The following is a 16036-nucleotide window of genomic DNA, read 5'->3' as shown; positions in this document are numbered from 1 at the left end:
GTCGTTCTCTTTGAAGACCAGCACCACTTTTCTTGAAGTAGTGTGGCTTTTCTCATCTCAAGTACCTCACAAGTTAACCTGTTTTTACAGCTTCTCTGCCAAGCAACTCTTTTCTAAGTTGTTCTAGTTCTAATATTGTCTCAGAGGAATATAGTTCTCTTTGGATATTGTAAAGTATCAAAAGTATTTTTAACATTTTAGCACACTTAAAGGCAAAACAGCTCCAAATTTTTAGCAGAATGAATCACTGATTTCATTGCATTCTCTCTTACCTTTGACTTTAGATGAAAATCTTAGATAAAAGTCTTCAGGACAAATCTTAGATAGGTTGAATTATTTCATTACCATTATTACTGGAGTTTTATTTAGTTTAAGTATGTTTCTTCATACAAGTCTAAAAGCACATAACTTCATAATTTCAAAGATTTCAAAACATCCAGTTTTCTTAAAAGGTGTTGGGTTTAGAATGAATCTTTCAAACTGCATAATTTAATCCATAGAGTAACTCCATTGTTTATGTACCTATTCTTGTACCTTACATATTGAGGCAAAGTGATGAGCATTTGGAGATGGTTGAAGATGATTAATTCCTTAATTTTATACTGTGTTTGATGTCAATTTAGTTCCACACTCTTTTCTTCTTTTTTCCTGAAACTCTGTAGGAAATATTCACAGAAATAAAATGTACCTAGGAAAGACTCCATTCTGAGCCAGTTAGAGCTACTTAGAGCCAGTCAGCTGCAGCCCCAAAGTACCCCATAAAGTTATTGTTGATCCCTTGGGGTGACTTGCACCAAGGGGGTGGCAGAGTGTGGGAGGAGGAGGAGGAGGAAAAGGAAGATAAAAGAGGGGAAGGAGGAGAAGGTAACCCACCCCGAGGTCATAGCGCAGGGAGTTGGTGTCTTCCTCTGAGTTTGGAGAGTAGGCAGGATCAAAGCTGTAGAAAGGTGTGTGTTAAGCAATGTGTGGGTCCAAGTGCTGCTGTCAAGGTGACAGAGTGGCCTGGGCATGTCTACATTGCTGTCCTGTGTGGATGCCATTCGTAACATTTGTTTATCCAGGAAGCCAGTGGGCTCTGGTAACAGATGGGTTACATGTAAACACAGTTTGATTAACTTATAGTTACTAAATGTTAACAGGACTCTACAGAACACTTTCAACAAGCTGTGTCTTTCTAAGGGATTTTGGAGTTATTCAAATTCTAAATCAAGAAAAAAAAGAAAAGCATTCCTAGGACAGTTTGAGGAATTATCAGTACCAGGACATAGTAGGAAACTCTATGAATAGAGCTTAGAAGGCATTCTTTCTCATTTTAGCCTCCTGTTTCCTTTCTATACATCAATAGGTCTTATTTGCAACATAGAAGAGTGCCACAAAAAGTGTACCCCCACACACAAACTATTGTTGGTCTCCTCCATGACCAAGAGGGGAAAGTTCTTCAATACAATACTGGTAAATAGGATATAAGTAAGTAGTATATAAAATAATAATGCGACTTAAAAATCAAGGGTTTCTTTCACACATGGAAGGGGAGTTCAAGGTTAGGAATTATTTTAAAGAGATTCATTGTATCAGTATTTCAAGAATAGAAACAATAGATCATCTTTATAAATTGCAAATTGTATTTGATGCTACTCAGCGACCAGCCTGATAAACAAGAGAAAACAGCCTGATAAACAAGGTGCTGTGATTTGCAGCTGCTTCTGTTTCTTGATAAAAGCTAGATGGATATATGGCATTCACTCCTACTGCAGACAAGACCAAGACAAAGATGTCACCTGTGGACCTACAAAGACAGCACTGACAGACCCCCTGCTGGTGTGATTCATGCTCACCCGGATCACTTCCATATTGCATTTCTATGTTGAGAAGCATGAAGCTGTGCGAGTGACCTGTGGCTTGTAGAAATAGAACCCCAGAAATATTGCAGTGTCTACTCCAGGGTTATGCCTTACAAACACCTACAATCACACTTGTGCCCTTGACAGCCATACACCACGGAAAGAGCAATTGGCTCTGTTCAAGAAAGAGTAGACACTAGCAGAGGATCTGGAGAATTAGATGCCATGTGGACAGAGAGGTACACAGGAGGCCACAATGGGGACCTGCAACAGGCATGGTGGAGCCAGAACATTGAGCAAAGCCTGCAATCATGGATTTTTACATGGCAAGTTACAATAACTAAAACATCATGACGTAGGTAAAAGGTGAAGTACACAAATAAATCTCAATATGCAGTGTAAGGACCACTGTTGAACTCCTAGCATCTTGTATGGTGAAGCTCTGCACCATTTCCAATGTTTTTCTGTTTTGTTTTGATTTGGTTTGGTTTACTGTTACTGTGTTTGTTTGATCAATCTTACATGCTTATGTCTGGTGGACTGAGGAACATCACTGAAAATAGCAATAAGTAATGTAGCAACCACTGTTAATTCCTATCATTTTGTTTTGAGGTCATGTATCATTTTTGTGTTGTTTTAATTTTGTCTTCATTGTTGTTTTGTTAGGTTTTTTAATCTTTAAAATAAAAGTAAATAAATAAATAAATCTATCTCACATAATACAGAACCCAGACACAAACACAAATACCTAAAGGAATCTGATACACACATCCAGGTATACCTTATGTGTGCACACACAGACATGTATGTAAATGGCAATTGGGTTGGTGCAGAAACTGTGAGTTATGCATGCATGATTCAAAAAATGTCGCTTAGACAATTGAGGTTCAAGTCAACAAAAGGAAAAAAGAGTTAGATTGTATCCCATCACACACACAAACAAATCTAGATGAATAAAAATTTTCAATTAAAAATAAACTATTAAAATATTAGAGGAAAACACAAGGAAATAATCTTTATAATTTCGTGGTGAAGAAAGTTATTATAACCAATTTAAAGCCTCAGAGACCATCATTTAAATTATATGAAGACATTAACAAAATAAAAATGAAAACTTCAGCATGGCAGAGTTATATTTATAAGCAGAATTAAATAACAAACTGGAGAAAATATTTGCTATTTGCCCTTTTTTTTTTTGTAGTGGGAATCAAACTCAGGACCTTGTGCTTACCAGGCAGGCACTTATGCTACTGAGCTATATTCTTGGCCCTATTTGTCAAATGATTGGATAGCTTTACCAGATAACATTCCTATTAATTGTTATGCAGATTTACCCAATAGAAAAGTGAGAAAGGGCTGTGAACAAGCACTGCACTGATGTTAAATACAAATATTTAGAAACATCATTAATTATTTAAGGTGCAAATTAAATGTGAAATTTTATGTATTTATTTTTTTAATACCAGTGTTCAACATTTGAAGAAGGAAAGCATTTGTCTTAGGAAATGGGTCAGTCTCAAATTTTTCTTAGATTGGATTTTTTTTAGATTGAATTTTTAGCATATTCAAAAAATACTTTCTACTGAAGAATCATGCATTCAAAATTCAAATGTGTTGCATCATAAAGCAAACACCTGTGCAACCACCACAAGAAAAAGGAACTGATCTCTCAGAAGTCCTCTTTAGGACAACCTCCACCTATCTTCTACTTCCGCTCCCTTACCTAGATAACTAGAAATCTCATTTTTAATGCTGTACCTTACCATCTTTGAATTTTGTAGAAGCGGAGTCATTCTTTTATGTCTACCTTGTTTTGCCCAATATTGTGTTAGTGAGATGTATCTTTATTATTTCTAACATGCATGCTACTGTATAAAATTTCACCTTATGAATACATACAGTTTACCATTCTAGCCTTGACATTCAAGGGGTCTCTGAGTTTTGACCATTATGTGTAATGAGTCTGTGTCTTTTGGTTTAGGTGCAACCATATCTGCCCTTTCATACTGAGGATTACAAAGGCTTATTCCTGGGGGATGTCTGCGTTCAACTTTGATAGATAATGCCAGAGAGTTTCAGGAAATTGTTGCACCAAGTTCCTTATCTACCACAAATATATAATGGCTCACATTGTTCCACATCACCATGTCTTAATAATAGATAGTCTTGCTGAGTTTAGCCATGCTAGCTTATATTGAACTTTAGTTTTCATTGTCCTTAGGACTAAAGAAATACAGCACCTTTTTATATGTTTATTACCAGTTGAATAACCTTTACAGATAAGGGCCTATTCATGTACCTTGCCCATTTGGAATTGTCTGTGATTTTCTTCCTAAGTTATAGGCAACCTTTATATATTCTTTTTTATTTATTTATTTTTTCTTTTGATACCGGGAACCGAACTCATGACCTTGCGCTTGCCAGGCAAGCGCTTATGCAGCTGAGCTACATCCCCAACCCCCTTTATATATTCTTAAAGGTGCTGGAAATATCTTCTCCCATTCTGTGGTTTCTTCTGTACTCTTTTAATGTTATCTATGCATAAAATATTTTAGTAATTTTAACATTACATAAGTTATCAATGTTTTCTCTTATGTTCCATTCCCTATGTGTCCTGTGTATAAAATCTATTCCTGCCCCAGCTTATGAAGATAGCCTTGTATACTATTCTTTAGAGATTAACTGTTCAATGCACTAACAACTAATCATATGTAACTTTAACTAAATGTATGAACTTAAGTGAATTGAAATGAAATAAAATGAACAGAAAATTCAGTTCTTCACACTAGCCGTGCTGTAAAACCCAAAAGCCAAAGACTGAGGATTTACCTATCACTGCAAGAATGTTCTGTTGGTCAGACAGGTTCTAGAAGGTTAGTGTAGCCTAGTGTGGCCCTAAAAATTGTTGTACCTAAATGAGAGGATGATTAGTTACAACATTTTAGGCAAAACAAAAGCGAAAGTGACCTCATGAATATTTATTTTTACATGTCTAAATTTTATTTTATTGCTAGATTTAAAAATAAATAATTCAAAAATGGAGCACTCATGAACAAAGTGAGAACTTAAGCCATTTGCATCTAAGCCTAGGCTAATTTATTGAGAAACAGGGATGTACTTCACAGCCATCACAGGGTGGGAAGGCTGTGGGAGGAAGCAAGAGAATGTTCATTTTTTTCATCTTTAGCAGGAAGACAACCAGTGTTTTCTAAAATAAGCACATGTGGAAAAATTTAATTTTTGTGTCCTATACCATTTTTAAAATCTTAGTCTTAGAAAGAAGCTTTTTTTTTTTTTTTGGCTATATCTATGATATGCAGAAACATTGATATGAAGTATATCCATTGCTTCTGTTTTGTTCCTATCTTATTTTTCTATTAAAATTGAGTGGAATTGAATTTGAGTAACCGAGTACCTAGGAGATAGATCTGTAAGTAGACTGCAACAGACCCCTGCTTTCCTGTTTTGACCCTCCTTTCCTTTCCTTTTTTCCCCCATTCTGCTATTTCCCCATTTTCCTTCCTCCTCCCCAAAGCTTAGACATCCACAGGCTTGCAAAAGCAGTTCTCAAAAGGATTCTTTCGACAGTGATGGAATTGTTATAGGCAACTAAGATAAAATATTGTAGGTGGTCAGATAGGGTTAGGCCCTTGAAGGAACCAGTGCAGAAGATGAGATGCCTTGCAACTGTGGGAGAGACAGGCACTCTGCTGTGGGTGAGCTTCAAGACAAAAGATAAAACAAATACACCCACATACTTCCTTAGGATAAATATCTGGGATTGATATTCTAAATAGGTATCAATCACCTTGAGGAGACCAAAAAGAGCCACTCACCCAACCCCCTACAAGAAAAGCCCCTGTTCTTTATTCATGCCCGCTTGCTACATGACTTGCTATCCCATTTGATCCTGTTTAATCAATTTTACCTCAGCAATTATACTCATAATCTTATTGGTTGACCATAGTTTTGTCCCACCTCAGGCCCACCTTGTAATTTCTTTCCCATTTTACCCATCATGGACCTGCCTCATGTCATGGATTTGCTTTATAAAAATCCCTAGAAAAGGCAGGGTCCTTGACAGCCCACTCAGGACCCCATCTGTCTGTCTCTCTCTGTCTGTCTCGAATAGAAGCTTTCTTTCTCCAGTGAATATATTCTACTCTTAACCTCAGTTGTTCCCAAAATTCATTCTTTGATTTTAGAGAACATGAACTTGTACCAGACACCTGGCAATTTGGGAGTTTCTTTCCCTTATATCAGAATGAAATTTTACCAGCGACCCTGAGCAAAAGGTGTACAAATCCAGACCAATTTCTAACCCTCACAACTAAATTTTGTATCAGAGCCTAAAATGAAAAATTATGGGCTAGGCTAGAGCCCAAGGTCACATAGCCTGTGTTTGGCTTTCCCTCCAGAACTCTGGTTTTGCTTTGATCTGGGGGACTACCTGATTTTCAGGTTTTCTCTGAAACAATTTGCATCAACTAATGAAGATTTTATTTTTTATTTGAGTCAATAAATTTATTCCTTGACAATTCTTCAGAGAATTTAAATTATGCCTCCATTTGCATATATGCTGAGAGAAAAATATAGACTATTACTTAAGGATTTTTCTAAGTGATTAAATTGGGTTAGACTTTTTTTCTGTGTTTAAAAATTCTTTATCATGATTATAAATTCATGAAAGTAAGCACTAAGCAAACTAACAGAAGGAAAACTGAACTTAAATCTGTAAGTCTGATATTGCACAAAACCAACAGTATATTGTTAAGGAACAATACTAATAATTTGAAGAATAATTTTTATAAAAGAATTCTACTAAAAAACAGCTACAACATTATCCCTATGCATTTAAATTGGCACATGTATATGTGAAGTCTGAAAATAGGTGCAGTCATATGCTACCTCATAGCAAGCTGTGAGATCTAAATGATCCACAAAAGCAAATAATGAGAAAGGTGTTGCAACAGGAGTCTGAATGAAGGTTAAACATCTAGGTATGCATGTTGATGAGAAATGAATTAGAAATGTTTTCAATGGAAAACCTACAATGTACACTGACTTTTAGATTTCATTAGAAATATCAGTGTGCTGAACTGTTGCCTGTGGTGACTTCATGTGTAAAGCTCAGGTCCAAGAGTGTCATTTACACAGATGCATTGACCCTGTCCATGATGAGATCACTGGTATAACTAGTATAGGCAGGGTGTCCTTTGAGTCCTGCTACTGTGGCAGCCTGGAGGAGGAGCCATCTTTTTCCCAGTGTACCTGTGGAGTGGTCTGGTGCTCAAAGTTGGAGTTTAAAGCACTATTTGCTATTGAAAGGAAATAGAGGGGCTGGGGATTTAGCTCAGCGGCAAAAGCGCCTGCCTGGCAAGCGCAAGGTCGTGAGTTCAGTTCCCGGTACCGGAGAAAAACCAAAAAAAAAAAAAAGGAAATAGACATATTTACAGAGTGGCTGACCTCTGTCTTGTGGCTTAAAAAAGTCAACCTTGGAGACAAAGGTCTTTTTCCTCCCAAAACACAAAGATCCTATCTGAAAATTTCTGAGTATTTCTTTGAAGGATACATACTCACACACACACACATACACATATGTACACACACCAAGCTGTGGCAATTCCATCATCAGAAAACTTAAGAGAAAGTGACATTTAATAAAAATGTATAAAAGGATGCCTTCCAAATATGAATATGGTGGCTACAATGGTAATACTTATGAAGGGTGACTGAAAAAAGCAGTAAATATTTAAATTTTAATTATTACGGTAAAAAGCACATTGCTCTTAAGCCCCTTCAAAATACTGTCTTGCTTTGAATACATCCTATCATTCTCTCCACTTTCTTAGGCACTCCTGGAAGTCCCCTTTCCTAAGTGTCTTTAGTTGCACTATCCTGGCTGCCTTGATGTCCTGAATTGACTCAAAGCATTGACCTTTCCTGCTCATTTTGACATTGGAGAAAAACCAGAAGCTACATGGTGCCAGAATTAGTGACGATGATGATGAGGACACACTGTCATGTTTCTATCTGAAAGAAATTAACAAACATGCTTCGCAAAAGGTGATCAAAAACTAAGGTAAATATATAATTTTTTAAAATGATTACGGGAAACACACAGTGTCATTAATGCTCCTCAGCACATTCCCTCTCATTCTAAACACACTTATCCTATTGTTCTTGGCAATGAGTCTTTTACTGTAATGTTTTTAACATTTTTAAAAAAGAAATTGAAGTTTTTGATGACCTTTGTATAGTTGTTCATTATAAGGTCTATAGAATAGATGGTATAGGTATATATTTTTTCTTTACATGTATATTGAATTTTATTCTTCTATGCAGGCAGGAATGGGTAGATTCAGGGGACTGTGAACAAATGAAGTATCTTAAGGAAAAAAAGGAAATTCATTATGACTAGCAAGCACTGAGGACTAGCCAATTAGAAACAGAATCCTAGGGCTTGTTTTAAGGTGATGCACCAATGGGAGGACCCATGACTAAAGACAGCTCCATATACTAGAGTCTCACTTCTATAATGACAAACGCTTGGACAAATTTCCTGGTAATAGTAAGATGTGACTAAAGCACTCCCACAATGCCAAAGATGCTAGCAGAAATTTGCAATAGTATGAATAAAGTTGAAACGATAATTGAGTTTGCAATGCAGGTGAAGGGACAAAAATTTTTTAAAAAACTCTTCAGTTTTGCTACATTTAAATATGATGTCACAAAAATTCCATTATAAAATGAGAATTGGCTGCAAAAAGGGCCTTATGAATAGCATTTATCCAGCTTTGAAAAATCCTGGAGGCCACAGTCAGATCCCAGGCCATAGCCAAGGACAACTTAAATAACACTGTAAACCCCATAATTTAGCAGAGTTTGGGACACGGTATTTTCTTTTGCATCTGTCAAGATTACTGTAACCCTAGGGAGGTATAAAATAAGTACAGAAAAATAAGTGACTCAAAAGCGTAGTGTCAATACTTGGAATTAGGATAAATAAAACATATAAAAATAAATTTTTCAATGAAGTTTTTCTTTTTTCAAGGTGACTGAATTAATCAACAGAAATTGACATAAAAGACTGCTGACATTATTGAAATGTTTTAGCGAATGTGGTTAATTGCATTCTAAATCAAGGTTTAAATATTTAAAAAGAGTCATTAAATGTGCAAATACTTATGCATTTGTGATGTTTAAATGTTTAGAAACATGTTCAGCAGATTTATAGATTTTAATAAAGTGAATACCAAGTAGAAAAACACAAATAGAAATACTCTTCGTGTCTGGGTTTGGTGTGCACATAAAACAAAAGTTTACTTTTGACACAACAAAAGATACAGTTAATGGAAAGGCAGAGTCTCTTTGTAGAGAGTGGACAGCTCTACATCTCTTCAAATAAACTCTTTAATAGCCAAAAACCTTAAATCCAGCGAGAGTGTTAATAGCAATAAAAGTTAATAGAGCTGGATTGGCTGATTCAGCAAGACCTACTTTTTATGTCCTACAAAGACAGCCTGTAAATGAGGCAAAGGGGCACTAGGAAGGCCACACAGGCTCTCCACATTGTTGAAATGCTTTAGAATGTGGTTAATTGCATATCAGTATCAGAGTTCTTGTTATGGCTTAGATTTAAAATGTCTCTCAAGACTCTTGTGTTTGGTGATGGGGCTTGGTTGCAGGAGACGGTCCCTGGGATGTGACCTAGAGGGTATATTCTAGTCCCAGTTTCTCCCTGTTCTCTCTGCTTCCTCCCTGCCATGGGTGAGCAGCTGTCCTCTACCATGCCCTCCCACTGTGCCATTTGTGCCTTGGACCCAGCTAATCATGGACTGAACCCACTGAGAACTGTGAGCCAAAATAAAACCTCTCCTCCTCCTTTAAGGTGTGGGTGTTGGGTACTGCACCCCAGGGATGGGTAGGTGACTAAGACAGTACTATATACATAAATAATATGTATAAATATACATAAATAATTTTAAATGAGAGCATGAAATGTGAAGTCAAGTATCAGGCATAGGAAGTCAAATGTCACATGTTCTCTTTCATAGGTCGGAGGTAAAGTTGACCTCAGAGAAATAGAAAATAGAATAGTGCTCACCAGAGCCTGATGTGAGTAGTGGAGGGAAGGATGGAGAGAAGATGGCTGATGAGGACAGGGTTTCTGGAGAGGAGTAATACTTTCTGACATTCCACAGCATGGTGGGATGACTGTAGTCCACAGCTCATTAAATAGTCACAAGAAGTGGGAGAATTTTGAGCATTCCCAACACATAAGAATTATACATGGCCAGCATGACAGATGTGGCAGTTATCCTGACCTGATCATTACAGTGTACAAATGGGTTAAAATGCCACAGCATACCCAAGAAATGTGTGCCTGCACTATTGCTGATTTTAAAAATATAATTTAAAACATTACAGAGAGACCACAATGCCTGCCTGGCAAGTGCAAGGTCCTGAGTTCGATTCCTGGTACTCCCCAAAAAGTATTACAGAGAGAATACGAATGTAAGAAATAAAAAAAGCCCAAGACCAAGACACAAGGAAGAGCTGGACATGGTAGCATATACTTGTAATTCTAGCTCCTCAGGAGGCTGAGACAGGAGGATCACAAGGTCCAGCCAGCCTGAGCATCTTAGGGAAAGTGCCTCCAAACAAAAAATAGAAAGGGCTGGGGATGTTGCTCAGTGGCAGAGTACTTGCCTCACATGCACAAAGCCTTGGGCTCAGTCCCTAGGACCACGAAAAAGCAAAACAAAAGCAAAACACAAGATACAGAGAAGAGAGATAGCAGTTTAACTCTAAATGATGAGGCTCTAGATAGAATCAATGGATTCTATTTTTCAATATTAAATTAATACAAAAGCTTGAAGCAGTGTCAGTATCTACAGCCTGTCTAAGTATCTCATAATATACAGATTAATGTGGGCACCTGTGTTCTTCCCCTGATTCCCTGAAAAACATCAGGTCAGGAATATCAGTCCTATCCGGCTACCAGCGATGTGTGGGAGACTCAGAGGCAGCATCATCACGGAGGGGGTAAGTGAGCTTATGTGTGTGATGGCTATTTCCGGACAGAGTCTCCCTTTCCCATCTGGTCTGTGCATATGAAGACACAAAATCTGTGCCCTTGCTTTGAGGGTAATTGCTGGTAACATTAGACCATTTGACTTTTTGGCTGGGAGGTAGGCAGACAATGGCTCAAGTGGACTGACTATTAAATTCTTAGCATACCATTCCCTTTGTTACAGAGTATTTAGCCAGCCTTCGAAGAAGGAAAGAAGACTCCCAGGCAAGATAAAAGCGGAAGACAGAGAAAAGGCCAGAGGGACATTAACAGGAGAACTTTCTCAGAGACCCAGTCTCTTGTAAATAGGCTGCAAACATCCAAGGCAGCTTTCTCAAATCCACCGTAGAAAGGAAAACTGGATCTGTCACAGGTTCTTCATTATTTCTAACATAAACTAAATCAAATGAGTTGCTGTGTCAATTCACACCTATTCCCAGTGGAGAAGTGGAAAGAAGTTTTTCCCTGAAAGTCTCACTAAGGAGGATACTATTCTTAATCTCACTCTCCCAATGATGTTTAATCTCATTTCTGTCAATATAGAGAAAGGCCCTCACTCCAAGACACAATTAGGTGAAGTTCCATGGTGTGAGGGTAATTGTGGGTGTGAAGGTTGTGAGTGATATTTAAAATAACTATATGTAGCTTTAAAATAATCAGGTGCATTTTTTTTTTTTCTTTCATTGGCTCTAGGATGGGACTTAGCAGGCATACTTTTTTTTTCCTGTACCAAATTAGACACTGCCCCTGGGCACTAAGAGAAACAGAACTAACGAGACTCATAGTTAAAAACCAGTAAGTCCCATTTATTTCTGCCTCTCTGGTCAGACATATTTTGAGCATATGAGTCAGCACAGTATGAGCCTGGTGCTTGGGCTGGACTTTATCAAACTTTATGTAGAGTTGTTAGTGAATACAGCTGTCCTGGCAAGTTATTTCAGACCTTGGTGGGAACAGTTATTTCAGACCTTGAGTGGGAACAGGCCTGGGGGTAGGCATGCTGCACTATGTGACAAGGACAGTGCTGATTGGCAGCTTCTCTGTTCCACCTACCTCTGCCCCTGTCTGGGGTTTGTAGTATCCCTGTCTGTTTTAGTCACTTTCCTGTCACTAGGATGCAGTACCTGACACTTACAACCTGAAGGAGGAGAGATTTACTTTGGCTCATGGCTTCAGTTGGTTCAGTTCAAGGCAGAAACAAAATGGTAGAGGGCTTAGTGGAGGAAAAGGGCCTCAACCTATGCAGGTCAGGAGTCAGAGAGAGAAGGAAAGAGTGTGGGTCAGGAACACACCCTTCCAGGTCACACCCTCAGTGACTACCTCCAACCAGGGCCCCCCTCCTAACAGTACATTCAGCTGTGATAAGTGTCATGTCCTCATCATCCAATCACCTTCCACACATGAGATTGGGGGCATTTTATTTTTATTTTTAAAATAAAGTTTATTGAAAAGCAACTGTACTTCCACTTCATGGTGACAAGCAAAAACAAATCACATCACTTAGAAGAGCATTAAAATATGAAATAATGATCAATCTCACCAGAAAATTTACAAGACCTAATGCAAAAAACTAGAAAATACTACAGAGAAATTGAAGATTTCAAGAAACATTTTATGGTGAAACACGTGAAGATAACAATTTTCTGAAAACTGATCCAATACTCCAATGCTAATGAAAATTCCAGATTTCTTTACTTGGAAGGCTTTTCTAAAATTGATATGAAAATCCAAAAGACTCAAACTCATTAGAACAATTTTGAAAAGGAAGAAAAACTTCAGAAGGCTAACATGACATTATTATGAGCATTCATATACATTTATAACATCTTATTTACTCTTTCAGGTTTTCACACTAGGGAGACAATATGATGCTTACACACATGAGTCTGATTTATTTCACTTATGAGTTATTGGGGGCATTTTAGATCTAAACCAAAAACACTATCTTAAGCCCAAGTTTCTCAGATCATTCAGAACTCCTGTGCTCAACCCTTTGAAGTAGTAGGCAAAGACCCAAGCCTACCTGTGCATTCTTCCAGGTCAGATCAGTGCTCAGGCAGGAGGTGTTCCTGATGGTTCTCTGATTTTTCAGGCAACTAATTGTATTCCATGTGCTTGATACACATGAAGGAGGAGATGGCAAAAATCAAGATGTATTCCTGTCCTCCAGAAGCTCTCAGTGTGGTGGCAAAGATAGGGCTGGACACAGCTATCACAGGGCCATGTCAATGTGCACACAGCAGAACAAGCCCAAAGATTCTGGAGCACAGAAGAGAGGGGAGTCTTCAGAAAGACTGTTTTACGTCTCTGTTAATCAAGAACATAGTATTTAGCAGACATATAAAAAATTTTAGCGGACACCTAAAATATGCTACATAGATGAATAAGTGAAAGACGTGCTGCCTGTGGAAGAAAACTTAGCATGCAAAAATACAGAGATGGGCAAAGAAGATGTTTGACACTTGAAGCATGGTGAATTACAGAACTGGCTAAAGTTGGGGAATGAATAGTGGTCTAGATCATGATCAAGACCTATAAAATGTAATTTTCAAAGAAAAATGTATTTTGATCATCTAAAATGAGTATAAACCCTTGGAAAATAAATCTAGGCAAATATTGTCATTAAATTGAGGTTGAATGATGTAGGTAAATAATTATACTATTGTAAGATATAATATACAATATAATATGATATGAATTCAAGATTTTCTAGTGAAGTCTAGTAGGCCTGTTCACTGTTTCCTACCTTTAGTGGCATAGCCCCATGGAGACCTAAGGGTACAAGGACTTATCATCAAGATACTAGCACATGGTAATAGAGGTAATTAGGGAGTGTCATGGTTTGTGTCTAGATGTCCCCCAAAGGTCTCATGCAGCCATTGGGTGGGCTTTTAGAGTTTTTGATTGATTCATGGTCCAATGCTGAGATTATGGATGTGAGTGCTCTACAAACCGTGGGGTGGGAGAGTAGCCTACATATAATATAAGGGAGGAAAAGAGACTAACTTTCCTTCTTGTGTTCTTGTTGCTTTTGCTGTCTGCTGCCAGCTTGAACTGTTGCCCCTGTGTCAAGCCACCCTGCCTTGGAGCCAACTGATTATGGACTGAAACCTCCACAAACTGTGAGCTAAATAAACCTTTCCTTCCTTAATTCTGAGTGTCTGGTATTTTTTCTCAGCAACAAGAGAAAAGTAAGTAAGACTGGAGGGTTTAATGAAGAGCTATCTATAAATTTGCAGGTAGGATTAGAGAAAACCAATAGGATGTGAGGCCTTGAGGTTATTAACATCTGGTGCCCTTGTGCCCTTGTAGCTGCACTGGCTAGGGAATTGGGTGGTGAGAAAGAGCCAGGGCTGTAGTGTTACAGGAAGCTAAGTTAGATAAAAATATTACAGGCAGTCATGTAGGTCTAGCCCTCAAAGGAGCCAGTGCAGAAGATAAGATGCCTTACAACTGTACAGAGACAGGCACATCCACTGTGGGCCAGACCTTAACACAGAAGATAAAACAAACACACTCACATACTTTCTAAGGATAAGCATAAGGGACTTATAGTCTAAATAGATATCGATCACCTTGAGGAAACCAGAAAGGGCCACTAAACTATCCCCTTACAGGAAAAATCCCTGTTCTATATTCATGCCTGCTTGCTACCTGACTTGTTTCAGCATTTGATCCCAATTTAATCAATCTCACGTGAGCAATTATACTCATAATCTTAGTAGCTGACCATAGTTTTCTCCCACATCATGCCCACTTTGTGATTTCCCACTTTTCACACTTTGGACCTGCCTCACTTCATGGTTTTGGTCTATAAAGTCCCTAGAAAAGGTGGGGTCTTTGGCAATCCACTCCAGACCCCTTCTTCCTTTCAGACAGCTTTCTTCCTGCCAGTAAATACATTCTGCTCTTAACCTCCTGTAATGGTTGGTACACTGTGTCAATTTGAGAAGTTAAGAAGTTTAATTAAGCAACTCAGCAGGGACCAGTGTCCACACTTTGTAAATATCCTCATCCTGTGGAAGAGGAGGGCAGGGAGATTGTGTGAGTGTACACCCACCAAGGGCGAGGGTAGTGGTAGCCTGTTTACAATAAAAGGGAGGAAAAGAGGCTTGCTCTCACTGCCCTTTTGCTCTTGCTGCTTTTGCTGTCTTCTGCTTCCTTGAACTGTTGCCCATGAGCCATGCCACTCTGCCTTGGAGCCAGCAGAGTATGCACTAAAACCTCCACAAACTGTAAGCTAAATAAATCTTTCCTTCCTTAACTTTGGGTTATTCTGTCCTAGCAATGAGAAAAGCAACTGAGGCACCTCCATTGTACCTAAAATTCATTCTTTGATTTTAGAGAACACAAACTCGTGCCAGACATCTAGCAGGTTGGGAGTTTCTTTCTCCTCTGTCAGTAGTCGGAAGGAGTAGTTGGAAGCTGTAGCCCTTCTATAGAGGAATATACCCACTGTCAACCTGTGTGCCAGGGCAAGCCTGGGATGTGCCCCGCCTGCCTGTCTCCTCCCTCTTCCCTGCAAGGTGGACCCTGTTGGGCAGTGTCTCCTCCTGTAGGGGCCAGCGTGAAGCCCCTCCAGCTCAATCTCTTGGCCTAGAGAGGGTAGAGGAGGCTGGAGAGTGACTCAGGGGAGGAGAGCAGAGCAAATTGAGCCCAAATGGGAGGCCAAAGCTCCTTTGCCCATGGAATCTTGGGGTGTATCATTTTATTCACTTGGTGACACATGTGATTGTGGTGACATCATGGGTGAGCTTACTGATATGTCAGTAAAGCTTACAAAAGTGACCTGCCTCATGACTACATAGTCTAGACTTTCTATAATATAGAATTATCTCCAAATTCTAGCTGACTGAATCTCCTTCATTCTAAATGCTCATTTTCCTTGAACAGCTGGGTCCCATTATTTTCTGCAGTATTGGTGGCATGCATGTGCAATATCACCGACTAGCTGGCAAAGGTACCAGACACCGTGGTTGCATCCTGAATGCAATCATGACATCTGGTACCATGATTCTTGTTAAGCCACTGCAAATCTATTTTCCTCTTTCACTCAAGAATAACCTTTACAGATCCAAATACCCTAAATCTACACATTAAGCTGCTAAGGAGTAAAGAG

This window comes from Chinchilla lanigera, unplaced genomic scaffold, assembly GCF_000276665.1.
Source record: "Chinchilla lanigera isolate Chin_1 unplaced genomic scaffold, ChiLan1.0 scaffold00159, whole genome shotgun sequence".
Lineage (NCBI taxonomy): Eukaryota > Metazoa > Chordata > Mammalia > Rodentia > Chinchillidae > Chinchilla > Chinchilla lanigera.
This window is presented reverse-complemented; position numbering follows the sequence as displayed.